This window comes from Drosophila serrata, unplaced genomic scaffold (genome assembly GCF_035046125.1).
Source record: "Drosophila serrata isolate PLE 108 unplaced genomic scaffold, ASM3504612v1 contig_240, whole genome shotgun sequence".
Lineage (NCBI taxonomy): Eukaryota > Metazoa > Arthropoda > Insecta > Diptera > Drosophilidae > Drosophila > Drosophila serrata.
In genome coordinates this window covers 7,915,645-7,929,636 of record NW_028257138.1, presented here as the reverse complement: position 1 = coordinate 7,929,636, position 13,992 = coordinate 7,915,645, and the positions used below count along the sequence as shown (strand labels likewise).

The window sequence follows — 13,992 nt, the reverse complement described above, 5'->3', positions numbered from 1 at the left end:
TGGCAAGGGGGGAGTTAGTAAAGTTTCAGGAGGTTCTTGGTTCTTGTTGGAATTTCTGTGATGTTGTTCTAGAGATGTAAAGGGGTGAAATATATATTATATGTATATATTAATAACTTTTTCTTCTTTTTAACCCTTCGAATTTTATTAAATTCCTTAAGGTTTTAAATATTGAATTTTATAATAATTTAATGAATATATAATTAATTAACATCTTATTAACTCGGCTAGGAATTTTATTAAATTATCTAATACAATAAATATTAAATCGGATAATGATTTGATAGATATTCTGAGCAAAAGCGTTAATTTAAAGGTGTTTTACACAAAGACTAAGCTAAAGAAAAATAAAACTGAATAAAAATAAAAGTGGGTGGATTTGTATTTTGTTAAGGAATATATAAATAATCGTAACCCTTTGAAATTAATATTCTTTAGCTTAAATTACTCACACTTCTCTCCTTTTTTAGAATACTTTAGTTTTCGTTTGTTGTTTATACTATTTAATCTGTCAAATCTTGATTCTTTATGCCACTAAATATATAACATATTCCTCAACAACATACAAAACCACCCTCTCTAACTTTGAAGCAAGGGTTAACATTGCATGTAAAAACTATTTCCATGTTAGGTGACCACCTCCTCCACACAAAAACTGAATATTTCATGACAATTAAAATGTTAACTCTGTCAAGCGGCACGCACGTGAGTCCCTCCCTTAGATCAACCACCCTACCACCCACCACCCACTATGTGGCACAAATTCCTCCTGCCACCACCGGCACCCTTAACCACACATCGCCACACATAGGGGGCAAGCCCGCAATAAGCTTACACTTACACCTGCTAAAATCAACCCCCCTCCATTGTACCTGCCTCTTGCCATTTGCAACATTCAAGCGAATAATGCTGCGGTCAATTTCATTATCCTTGTTCCCGACCACTAATGCACTTCAAACTAAATTACATATAGTTGTTCTCATTATAAAAATAAATATAATTAAACTACAAAGAATATTTAGAAAAGTATTTAATATACAAATTAGATAAACAAATATTTCCCTGAATTGAAGAAATCATAATATTTTTAATAGAAACATATGAATTTCTTCTGTAGTTCTAAAATTAAATTCCTGCATAATATTCTCTCAGTGCAGTATTAGGCCCTTGCAGCTGTTTGGCTTACTGAAATTAAGCAAGGATTTGGCGGAGCTTCAGTGTAGCAAACACAAAGGATATGCTTCGGCCTTAGATTTGAGATTTGACCCCCCTAAATGGGATGGATTCTGTGTACCATTATTGGCGGATTGGCAGGATCCAAAATGCGAGGACGACGGTGCATGCATCACTTCATTAGGCGTATCAATGTCACTTCGCCCCGCCAGTAAACCAACTGAGTGGCATGCATCAATATCCCGAATGGCTCAGGAACATGCATCATTTGTCCATGGACTCAAAGGATAGAGAGATGTCCAAGGAAATCAGAATAGCAAAGGTCCTTCCAGCAAACATTTGCAAAGAACTGCTATATCCTTCTCCTTTTAATCCTTATCCTTAGAGTCTGTCATTAATGAAATGAAAGTTTCAAGGATATAACTAGAGGGAAATTCTGCCACCTTTTAATATTTAATTCTTGTTTCATTTAAAAATGACGGAAATGGTTGAATAAACTCCATAAATATAGATTGTTATATCAAAATTAAATAAATCCTAATTAAATAAAATACATTCAACCTGTTTTCCGCACATTAAAATAGCTAAAAACCATAAAATTTACAAAAGAACCTTTTAGGTCATAAACAATATTTAAACAGACAAGTTTTTTGGGGGAGACTATTTCCGCAGTAATTCAGATTTACTATGTTTTTCCGCAAATACACACAACACACACACATTGTTTGACATTGGCAAAGTTGACGGGGAAAAATTTGTCGCTGAAATGCAAATATAATTAAACAAACCGCAAAAATATGCATACAGCAGTTGGCCATTAAAATTACACATTTTGCCAATTATATTTAGAAAGTGTATGGTAAATGGCTTTAAAAAAAAACACACACACAAGAGAAAATAAGACAATAAATCCAGCCCAATTATTTATTTAAATATATATTTGTGAGCGCATGCATATATCAATTATTTGGCCAATTGCAATGACTTATTTATTAATTTTTTTTCCCCAACGTTACCATTTGATTTCAATTTGTGGCATGACAGGTGTTAAAGTGCGTTTCATAAATGAAGTTCTTTTATATGTCTCGTTTCCTCTTTTCTGTTAATAATTAATTTATGAAAATATGAAATATGGTTGATTTATATTTTCGAGTGGCACTGTACACCTCATTTGCAATTTAATTGAATTAAATGTTGAACACATGATTTAAGTGACTTCGTTTTGCTGCGATGTCAATTGAAATGAAAGTGAAACGCTTGTCACAGGTAATGTATTTTATTTGTACATAAATTATTTCTTTCCGTTTCTTTTTGTTCTTCGTCACATTTAATGCGAAAATTATGAATAAACTGCTGGCCAACATGGCGTATACATAATTGAGCAATTGGAAATGCAATAAGATGAATTATGCAAAGCAACTGTCCAACTAAGTGGAGTGCCGATCAATTTGAATTTCAAACTAAAATTGTAATTTAATTAAGTAACATTAATGTCTTGAAATTAAGAAGAAGTGAAAATGGAGAGTTGCAAAACTTTAAGCTAGCAAAAAGGAAACTTAAATTGAGGTTGAATAAATTTACAAGAAAACCCAAAACTTCAACTCAAAATAAAGCCTAATTTATCTGCAGGCTTTACTCCATTTCCGACTATTATCTTCCACCAAAAAGTTCATTACCTGGAGAGCCCATCTTTAGACCTCACAATAACTCAAACTGGCTAATGGCCAGGCTCTAACGAATTTTGCCAAAACAAGAAACACTCTCTCTGGGTTTTTGGGTCATGAGAGGCGTAGAGGCGTTACCCATAAATTTGCAGGCCAAGTGGCAGAGGAAACCCCTTTAACAAAATGCTCACAACAAAAGGTTGAACTAGAAACAGGAACCTCAACAGAATAAAAGTTAAGAGGCAGACCCAACACCACACAAAAGGGCAGGAAAATGGAAAAACCTTATCAATAGAGGCACATGTGGTCGAGAATCAGAAAAAGAACAACAAGTGACAAGTAGTTAGAGCTTGAAATAAAAGTATTTAAAGAAAAATAAATCAATTAGAGCCGTACTAAATATTTATTTAAGACTTCAAATACCAGAAATCTTAATTCAGCTTGAATTAATAATAACATTGAATTAAGTGTAGTAAAAACTTTAATTTTGAACTAAAAACTAGGTTCTATCTTATTGACTTGTTCTGTATTTTTGCCAGAGAACAATGAGCACTGGAATTTATCAAACATTTTGTGGTTGCCATTGTTTCATTGGCATTTTCCCCGCCCTGCAATAAAAATTTGACATATTCATGCCGCAAAATCCATTCGATTCTATCTTTATAACACCCAAAAACTGCAGGCCACCATTGTGGAATATCTATAATTGTCAACAAATGTTACACACAAAATTTCAGGCATTTGCATAGATTTTTGGAACAGTCATTATGAATATGATGAGTGGGATTTATGATTATTGTGAATATCGATGCTTAGCCCTCTGATGATGATTTCCATGTGTCATGGCAAGCTGACAGCATCGGCTTAGTGCTCCTCAGCTACTGCTAATCGATTATGCAAAAATATAAAAATGGAATAGAATAAAATGCTTGCCAAAGCAGAAAGCAAGAGTACCGCAGATATAAAACCAAAAGGAATATAAAGAATCAAGGCAAAGTTTGAACAGCAAAAATGTGGAGACTCATCGATGGATACTCGGCAAAAAGAAATTGTTTTGCCACTCATCATCATCTCTCAGGACAAAACCCCAAAGTCAATTAAAGGATTTCCATCCAACCCCAGGAAACTCACTCCTCTCTAAACTTTATTGTCACACATTGGAGAATGTCTGTTAGGGGGGAGTTGGGTTTTCTGGGTGAAACAATGGCAGGGATAAACCACAAAACTGTATTGTAACCTGAAAAATTCAAATCTCTCTTGGGGAGGAGGTAGGGAGATTCTGGACCGTTTTCGTATTCCATAAAATTCATGCAAGTCCTTTGAATTGGGTATCCGATTTTATGTGAGAGGGATTAAAGGATAGTTGAGAAGGAATATCTGATGAAATTGGTAATCTTTCAAGTGGCTTTATCTTAAAAGCCTCAGTGAATTGGAATCAATTTGGTGGAAATATGGTTTCCGTTACTTTTTTTTGGTTAGCAATTAAGCTGGTTAATGGATTTTAATGTTTAAATAAGAATCTTTAATGGGAAGATGCATAATGACTAGGAGTACAAAAGAGATGGTGCATTTAGAGAGATTTCTGTATCCCCTTCTAGTTTTTGAAAACAAATTTAAGGGAGGATACACCTCTAAAGCCGGAACGATTGCAAAAAATTGTCTTGGCGTTACTTATCTTATATGGGAATAATGTTTTATTGAAATAAGTTCTTTTAGGTGGAAGGTTATTTTTAATAAAAAGATATATCAGTCTTAATGACTTTGTTTCATAAATATTTTTATTAAATTTATTATTTAGCTACCCAATATTTGTTTTTATTTCTATTTCAAACCATTTTTTACTACTGATAAATTAAGATACCTTAAAAACTACCCCGCATTTCTCGGTTTCCCTAAGCATTTTCCATAAGAGGACCTGCTCCACTTCTCAGCATCTCACACAAAAATCATTTTCCAATATACATATCCTCTCCACTGTGAACACTTGAAAAGCACAACCAAAAAACCAGCAATTTTAAAGCAGCCAAATGAAGGAGCGGCCAAGAAGGATATGTATGCTTTGGGATGAAGGATGGGGACAAGTGCTCACATTCACAATGATGGCAAAATAGTTTTTTGTGTCTGTGGCTGCTATAGGAAAAGGAAGACATTCGAATGACGACTGACTAACTGACTATACCCTTCATTCCGAATCAAAATAGGGGGAAGAGGTGTTAGCCATCTCCAGCTTTTGTTGTGAAGTGAAATGTTTACCAGATTTGAAGTCGTAAATTGATTTGATTTTGGTCATTTCTGCACTTGTGTGTTTGCCTGCAAAACTTTTACTCTGTGCGAAAGTGGCAAAAATTTCAATTGAAACGACCAATTTGTATGTGTATTTACACTGAGAGTGTATAAGTGTTTAGTGTGTGTGTGTGGGCGTGATTGATGGTGGGCGTGTCCGAAGAGGAGGAGGAGAAGGATGAAACTCCTATTCAGTCGATAAGTTACGCTCAATTGAGTCCTGTTTGAACTGCTGATGTGTGCAATGCGTCTTGGATTTCCCGTCTTTTGTTTACTTCGATCTTTTTGCGGTTGTTCTTGGCTGACAATTTGCCGCTATTCCTGTTGTTGTTATTTCCAGACACTTTGACATTTGACATGCCATTGGAAGTTTTAAGCACAAAAAAACAAAATAGTTGTCAATTAAGCAAAAACGAGAGTGCGCACCCTCTCGAATAATGAATGATGTGGTTGCCAGTGGCCAAAGTTCAGGGCTTACAACCGATGATAGATGCGGGATATAAATATAGTTATTTTTATTGGGGTATGAGAGGCAATGGATGAGGCCATGAGGTTGGATTTGAAGGACCTCGAAATGTTGTAGTTGTTGTTGTTGGTCATCGAAGGACCAAGAGCAAAACTAATCAAAGTGAGTGGAAAGCTACAAATTTTGAAATTTACTGAGGTTAAGGATTACAATTTTGAACTTATTTTAAAGCCTTGAAAAGAGAGTGTGTTAAATTGAGGTAGAAATTTAGATGGAAATATTAAATCTTCTATAGAACATGAGTTTATAACAAAACAAAGTTGTAACAGAAACCATTAAAAAGCTTAAACTAGTTACCTTTAATCTTAAAGCATTTAATTTTGTGTTGATTTTAAATACAGTAAAAAATATCTATAAAACACCTTTAATTACTATATTCCCCTGCTCTAAAATCACTATAAAAATCCTGTAAATATATTTACTATTCCCATTAATGTACAAAATAAATGTTAAACCCTTGTCCCACAAGGATACGTATTTTGTAGTCCTGTCTCTGTTTACAAAAACCCTTCCCTAGGTCCTTGGTTTACCGTCTCGTGTTGAGTGTTTTGGTTTTATCTATTTAAAACAGCTGCCCCGTATAAGCCATAACTTGTATGTTAATAACCCCAATTATGCGCAGGAATATACCAATTTTAAGTTCTCACCTTCCTCAACTCATGAATTTTTAGCTGCCAGACTTCCTTGTGTTTGTTTTTGGTTTTTAGCTCTCCCATCTCGTTCACATTATGGCCACTTTTGTGGTTGGTGCGTTGCATTATCACGTCCTAGTTTTATGTGCTATTAAGTGCAGTATAAGCTTGCGAGCCCTTTAAAGTGTGCTATAATCTTGGCCACGCGAATGCTGGCCAACAGAGTAATGGCCAGCACTTTGGTTGGCTGCATTTAGCCCCATAAAGTGACTTTCGGTTCTCAGTTTATTTTTAGCCAGACATGAGAATCACATTATTAGAAATTAATCCACAAAATGGGGGAAGTGAGAGAGAGAGATCAGCATGCAATTTATTATTATTATTATTACAAAAAATTACCATTACCTTAAAACTACCTATTTAATGCTCTTCAACTTTGTTTACTTTTTTTTATAATATTTCTGCAATAATAATATATTTAATTTCACACTTTCCATTGTATATATTTCCTTATGAAAACGTAGTGTGAAACCATTTCATTTGTCAGTTTATTGACATTGAATTTTCATTGTCTAAAAATCTATAACAAATTCGATTTGCATAATAAATGAATACAGTTACTGTTCGCTTTACTGAATAATAAATTTAATAATGCAAATCATTTAATTTATGAATGTGTCTAGAGCATATTAAACAATTAAGATGAAATAACAAACTACACGTCAAAGAGAAAGCATAAATTACTTCAAATAAAATGTAATAAATTGAATCAGTATTTAAATGAAATAATTGGAAGTAAAGTAATGAAGTTAATAGGATTAGCATAGTATATAGTTTACATTTTTCCACTTAAAACATTTTCTAGAACTTGACTCAAATACTTTTACTTTAAAACTTTACTCTTTACTCGATTAAGTTCTTTGTGAACTTGCCAGAGACTCGAATGTATTTATGAACTTTTAATACCAGTTCCGTTTCAGTTCCAAAAGGTTCAAATATATACTCATACCTTTATGCCTAGATTACTATATACATATATGTTTTACCAGCCGAGTTTGTGGCACCTTTCAATTCATTAGCAACTTTATATAGAGAGATAGAGAGAGCACAAAAACTTGGACTGGCCAACAAAATTTACGCAGCAAGAAAAACAGTGAAGAAAAATATGTGTTGCATCGAATAAAATAAACTAAACTTAACTTGACTTCCAGCAGCAAGGACGAGCAGGAGACACATGGCAGAATGGAGTCGAGAGTTGCAAAAAAAAGAAAATGCTACTCAATGTATGCTTCTGTTTTTCTTACTAATATAAAACTTGGCATTAAACGCGAGCGAGACGGGAAAAGTAGCCTGAACTTGAGAAGTCAAAAACTCCCAAAGAAGAGGACTTATGAGAGCGAAACGAGGGAGGGGGTAAGGAAAAGTCCTGGAGGGGGGAGGGAAAATGCAGGAGGAGCCTTTGCTTGTTTTGAGCGTAAACTTTGGCGCTGTATCTCCTTCTGTTTCTACCATTTTCCCCCCGTCCTGATAAAGTTTAACTAGCGCCAAACACAAACACAATACAACCTTACGCATACCATAAAGTGGGAAGAAGCTGATGGAATGCAATAAGCCACGAGGGTAGTGATGCCAAGTTGGTTGGATTGTGGCTTAAAGGAGGTGTTCTTTTAAGGGCATTATAAGTTTAATAAGAAGCATAAAACGGTGTGAAGGAGTGATTTCAGACCCCATAAATCATATATATTCTTGATCAGCATTAAAAGTAAAATCGATTTAGCCAGGTCTGAAGGGGAAAGAAATTTCGAAATTTTTTCAACATTTTTAAAGGGGTTAATATTGTTTTTTTAAATTTAAAATTTTTTAGGTTTTAAATTGAGTATATAGAATTATTAATCTAATAAAAACTAGCATAGGAAAGGTTTCCGAATTGAATTTAATGTATTTTTGGCTTAGCTATGAGTTTTTTTCAATTAGATTTTTAGGAAAAATTGGCATAAAAATATAAAAAATACCTACTCAAAGAATGGGATTATAATTTCAGTAATTTTAATTCGCAAAAATTATACACTGAGTATGCAGATTTGTTAAATTAATAAAAACTAGCACGGGGCAGCTTTCCGAATTAAAATTTACGCATTTTTAGCTTTGTTATGAATTTTTTAAAATTTGATTTTTAAGAAAAACTGGCGTAAAAATTGATAAAATGTGGTATTATAATTTTTGTCAGAAGCTTATTAAGAAGTGAAGGAGTCATTTCCGACCCTATAAATCATGTATATTATTGATCAGCATCAACAGCCGAATCAATCTAGATATATTTAGGAGAAACAAATATTTTCGAAATTTTTTCAAAATTTTTTATTGTTAAAATTGTAAAAAAAATTGATAAAAATTATGATTTCTTTAAGTTTTAAATTGAGTATGCAGATTTATTAATCTAATAAAAAGTGACATAGGAAAGCTTTCCGAATCAAAATTAGAGCTTTTTTGGCTAAGTTATGGAATTTTGAGATTTTTTATTCTCAAAAAAATCATATCAAAATATCGATATATATCTATTGATAAAATTCAAATATATTAAGCTTAGCTATGATAGATTTCCGATTTGATCTTATAATTGAACTGCAAAAAATAAGCTTCCTGAACTTATCTTGTTGAAATATTTTTGTGATATATAAATATTTTTTGGGGTTTAAAGATATTTGTATAATTATTTTAACCTCTAAAAAATAATCTTTTTGAATTATATTTCTAATTTTTCGGTTTACTGATCAATAAGGTTAAATTTTCCACCAAATTTCCTTGACCTCTGAGACCCTCGGACAGCACTGGAAAATTGGTAGTGAGAAACGGATGCATGGGAAAACTGGTTTGGTATGTGAAAAGTTGCTCCTTTTGGCTGTTGTTTGTGTATTTACTTGGAAGCCGTTAAGTTTCATTTCCGTTTCATTTCATTTCGTTTTATTACTTTGGTCAGTTTGATGATTTTTTTCTCCTCTTTTTTTTTTTGCTAGTCTTCTATTAGTTTGGGGTCTGCACCCCTTTTATTCTTGTTAGTTTTTTTTGAGTTTGGAATCACATGCGCCTTTTGGCTTCTTACTGCCACCCCCCAGCTTCAAACTGAGATGGTATTTTTTCTTCTTCTGCTGCACTCGAGTTAATTGAAAGCTTAACCTTTACATGCACTTACAGTGATAGTGTTGGAGGGTGCCACGCCCCCTTGTAATGCCCAATGTCAGAGCAATCAACGACACGCCCACCGCCACCGACAAATGATTCAACTCATCCGGACTTCGTCATCGTCTTTTGAGTGTTGAGTCTTAAGACTGTCTTTCTCAGTCGCCTTCGTCATCGTTTTGGTTTAGCTTTTCGTTTTCATTTCGTCTCGTTTGCCTGGTCTTCTTCTAATTGCCGCTGACTTCTTTAGCTTCTTGGCCCGGTACTCGTTTTGAGCCAACATTACTTAGGCACGCGCTATAAGCGATTGCCACGCCCACCGTTGCGTTCGTCCCTCTTAGTACCACAAAAATAGGGTCAGCTGAAGAGAAGCATTTTTGGGGTCTAAGGGGAGCAGCGGCCAAAATTTTTGGGTGTGCAGCATAGTTGAGCATACACTGGGAAAAATATAATTTATTTTTTATCTATTTACCAAAATTCAACAAATTTGGATAAAGCATTTGGTCACTAAGAAGATTTTAGCGAATGTTCTAGGTAAATTCCTGTTTGCAGTCGCCTAAAAGTAGGCAATAAATTTGGCGATGTAAATGCTGAGTTATTTAATGGTAGGAAAACTTAAGTTTAACATAATTATTTGCTTATTTAGTACCAGGCTTTTCAAAATCAAATGTTTTTAAATGTATTTCATATTGCATAACTATTTTATTTGTGTTGATCATTATTATTGAGACAGTGACACGCAATTGTTATTTTTATTTATATATTTTTTTATACAACAATATTGTTTATGTTATTATTATTAAGAAATTGACACGCAATTGATATTTTTATAAATCAATATACTTTATATAGTTTAGATGTAAATTAATTCAATATAAAGTACTGTCTATATTTAAATCACCGTTTTTTAGTCAGAAAAAATAATTCTCAGTGCTTTCAAGTCGCAACTACCATGGCTAAGACTACATCAACATTGACTACTTTGTCTGGCTCTTTGTTTTCTTAGCTGGGCGTCATCATTACCGTCAAGAGTCAGCCGGCAATCGTCTTGGCCCAGACCGCAATTTGCCTGTTAACTGGCAACTGCCAACTGGCAGCTTAACTGCTGAAAAGGAATGTCGCCCACAAGAAGAGAAAAAAATAAGAAAAAATATAAAAATAAACCAAAATAATACAAAAACCAGCACAGAAAAGCTTTCATCTATATATTTCTTATATTAACTCCAATTTAAGTGAGGCATTTAACTAATTATAGTTAACGTTTTAACACTATTTAAGTTGGCTTTAATGTAATATTTTTCTTTTCACTTTCTTTCGTTGTCATTTTGGTGATGAAAAATATGTTTTAATTTATATAATTTCTTTCTTTTTTCGCCGCTGAATGTTTATTTCGTGTCAGAGATCAGAGCAATTAGTGCTAGCTATTAGCTGTCAAAGTCATTAAACCCGGGAATGGTCTCTGGGGTGACTTTAAAGGCCTACGAAATACTTGAAGTGAATTTCTTTGAGACTTTGAGAGAACACACCTAGACTCGAGACTCTTTAGTATGCTAAAATTCTTCAAGGTTAGAGCTTTAATTAATTCGCAAGTAAAAAGAGGAGCAGCAATTGTATAATTAGTGCCAAGCCATCTCCAAAACTCTGGCACCCACACTCACTCTCTTGAACACTCCCACCGTTGGTGTTCAATTACACAAATGAATGCAGAGAAAACGTCAAAAACTTGGCATTTTCCACGCACAGTCTCAATAAATTAAAGTGTACCATGGCAAGGGGCGTGGCTGACCAAAGTCTCAGCCCACTAAATTATTTCATTGATGAGTATGCCTTTTTGGGTGGGCACTTGAATCCGCTTTCTGGTCGCTCTCAAACCCGAAATAAATCTTTCGATGGGTTGGGCAGCTGCTTCCGAGTCTCTCGGCATCCATTACACAAGGCAAAGTCTACATAAATAAATAAATAAATAAATATTTTCGCGCTGCGAAATCTATTTGAAATGCAAAGCTCGAGGTGGATAATATGTCAACTTTGAAAGCAAGAATTTCTCAAATGGAAGTCTATTAAATTTTGAGAGTATTGTTTACAGAATATATTATTTTCAAGGATATTCAAGGGAGAACTAAATGGTGTGGGGTAAGATATAAATACTGTTTTATAGTTAAGATTTAAGGGAAGATTTATTTCTGCTATTAACACTTTAGTTATTTTAGATTTAAATCTGTTGTATAGGTAAAATTTTAGGAAAGATCTATGTCTTGCTATAACCTTTCAATTAATTTAAGATACTTTATGCTCTCCCTCTGATATTTTTATCTCAGATTTTATTCAATATAATCTCCACTCTCTTAATTTAAGACATCATAAAATTTCCAGAAAACCATATAGCAATTATTTTTAATAATTTTCGTTGATGATTCTCTTTGCTTCCATCTGCATAAATTCGCTCACACGCATCTTGATTGCAAAATCGGCAATTCCACAGAAATTGCAACATAAACGAATGAAATATGGAAATGTCTTCGTTTGTTTCTTTTAGTTTTTCTTTTTGTTTATTTGGGGGAAACACCAACCCAGCAAAAGTTTTTGGTAGAGAAAAAGAGCTGTTAGTGGGATTGTTATTGCCGGTGGTATAACAACTTATCACACAGCTTTTGCCGCAGCTTCTTGCAACACCCGGCACAATTTGCAACATAAGGCACACAACCTATATAAATGAAGATTTGGGCAACGAATATGGAAATAAGTGTTTGTGGGTGATACTCTTTTTAAAGTTTGCAATTTGTGTCAATTTCTTCTACGGAAAAATTCAGAAAAAATGGAGAAAATACTCTATAAATCTTTTAAAATAAATAAATTATAATTATATATATTATAATATATTAATTATTATTATTATATCGAGATTGTAAAATCGGGAATTAATTATCTTAACAAATTATGAACTGAGGTATTTGATTAATTGATTTAATTTGATTAATTTCTCCTTTGTTCGAATAAAGTAACTCAATAAAAAGAACTCCAAACATTAACCAGAAAGGAAGCTATCTTCGAAAAGTCGAAGTTTGTATACCCCTGCAGGATCATTGGTTCGAATATAAAATCTTTCATAAGTAAGCCACAGATATATTTTTGGGGTCGATGGGAAAACACTAAAATATCACTTAACCATCCCTATAGATGTTAACAGTTGGGAGGCCGCGAACAGAATGAGGGGAGTGCGACGGCTGTTCCTCTATTTATACTCTCCGAGAAGAGAGTACAGAGAAAGTAGGAGCGAGAGAGTAAGATATATCTCTAGAGATGGGTAGAGAGAGATAGAGAGCAAGAGATACCTTCAGCAATACACACAGAGAGAGAGAGAGATGGATGGAAAATGATAGAGATAAAGAGAGGGAAAAGCAGGAAGAGAGAGCGAGAGATTTTCTCTATTAGAATTAGAATTACAAGATTAGAATTTAAGATTTAGGAAATTTTCATAAAAATGATCGTTAAATTTTTATGAAAATTTTTTAAATCTTAATATTTTATATTATTTTATATATCTTATATTTTGACAACTGCAAAAGTTATCTTTGTTTTTTTTTTAACATTTTTCCATCGTCCAACTGTTGATTCTGATCAAAAATTCTCTCTTAATTAATCTTGATTTGTTACGATGATTGCTAATAGTTCATAAACAAAACTAATAAATAAATTCCCTAAAATAATGTTAAAAAATAATTCCTAGAGTGCTAACAAATTCGTATTCATATTTTCCCCCCAAAACATAATAATAATAATAGAGGTAAAAAGTAAATAAAAATGTCGGCCAAATAAATTACAAGTACACTCGCGCCTTTTGTACATCTCACCTTTATGCTTTTATGATTTAATATGAGAAAATGCCTCTAAAATTGCCAAAAAAAACAACAGAAAAAAGAAAAGCGTTGAGGAAAAATGAAAACAGATGCAGAGAGACACAACGTGGGACCACTTAGGCGGAGGAAGCGGCCAAAAGGGGGTGGCGTTTGGCAACACGTGAACAATATAATCGCAAAAATTGCTGTTACCTCCCCACCTTCTTTTTTTTTGTTGCCATGTTGACTTTGCCACTTACCTGTGTCCCGAGCCTCGGTTACACCTGTGTGGCATGGATGATGGGGCAACAAGTGTTGCTTTTATGGACACTTGTTTTATTGTTTTTTTGGCCAAAAATTGCTGGACAACTTGTTGGAGTAGGTCCAAAATAAATTCAGAAATGATGAATATTTGATATGCAAATGAATATAAACAAGATATGAATAAACATGAAACTTCCGATTTCCATATAATTTTTAACAAAAATCTAGAATAATATAAAATGGTTATATCTCAAATTTCACTAAATTCTGTTGAAACTGAAAATGTTATAATTTTTATTTTGTAAAAATTTTCCGATCATTCCTATGGCAGCTATATGGTATAGTCGATCCGATCCGGCCCGTTACGACATATATACGAGTGAGAGTATATAGAAGACGAACTACAAAGTTTCATTCAGATAGCTTCAAAACTGAGA

General features: G+C 33.5%; 1 protein-coding gene across 1 annotated transcript in view; it reads left to right on the top strand.

Annotated features, from left to right (window-relative positions):
• The window catches only part of LOC110183090 (uncharacterized), a 193,718-nt gene that overhangs the window by 39,088 nt on the left and 140,638 nt on the right, over nt 1–13,992 (top strand). The gene's annotated exons all lie outside the window — the stretch shown is intronic.